The sequence below is a fragment of the Meleagris gallopavo genome, unplaced genomic scaffold (assembly GCF_000146605.3).
Source record: "Meleagris gallopavo isolate NT-WF06-2002-E0010 breed Aviagen turkey brand Nicholas breeding stock unplaced genomic scaffold, Turkey_5.1 ChrUn_random_deg7180001700518, whole genome shotgun sequence".
In the NCBI taxonomy this organism is placed as follows: Eukaryota; Metazoa; Chordata; class Aves; order Galliformes; family Phasianidae; genus Meleagris; species Meleagris gallopavo.
This window is the reverse complement of record NW_011319433.1, coordinates 1-630: the sequence shown is the minus strand read 5'-3', so window position 1 is coordinate 630 and position 630 is coordinate 1. Positions and strand designations below refer to the sequence as shown.

General features: G+C 58.1%; 1 long non-coding RNA gene across 1 annotated transcript; it reads right to left on the bottom strand.

Annotated features, from left to right (window-relative positions):
* Positions 1-10: 10 nt before the first annotated feature.
* Positions 11-630, bottom strand: LOC104917396. The gene is made up of 3 exons (XR_796841.1): positions 584-630; positions 461-498; positions 11-94 (listed from the first exon to the last, which is right to left on the bottom strand). It is a non-coding gene; the product is annotated as an uncharacterized LOC104917396 (long non-coding RNA).

Below are 630 nucleotides of genomic sequence, written 5' to 3'. Positions count from 1 at the left end.
CTGGGGGTCGAGCGGAGGGGTTGAGGGGCTGAGTGCTGGGGGTCACAGCTTGCAGCTCCATGTAGGTCAGACCCTCGCTGTCACTGGAAGGCACCTGGGGACACAGTGGGAAGGCAGAGTTTCACCATGGGGGTCCCCAGTTGGCTCCTGGAGAAACGCCCCACAAGTGATGTTTGGGGTTCTTCCTACAGGGTGTGAAAGTGCCCCACGGGGTCTGAGGGGTATTTAAGTTTTGGAGGGGCCAGGGGCATCTGAGGGCTCAGATTTGGGTGTCTCCACAAAGCGGATGTGGAGTTCCTCATGGTCTGGGTTTGGGGGGATGTGCTTCACATTAAGGCAAACTGTATGAGGCTGTGGATCCCCTGGGGTCCCCATGGACAGGGGTTGGGACTCTAAATGGGATCAGGAGGTGTTCCAAGGGTCAGGCTGGGGTTTGGGGTCCCCTGACCCAGACGCTTACCTGGAACTCCATGTCCTCAGGCTTTTCTGCAGGGGCACCTGCATCAAAACAAGGAGGGGAATGGAGTGGGGCTACGTGGGGGGCTGGAGGAGCCTTAGAGGGGATCTACTGAGAAATAAAGACGTTTACACCCTTCCCCACCAGGGCTCTCATCTCTCCGTATCCGACGT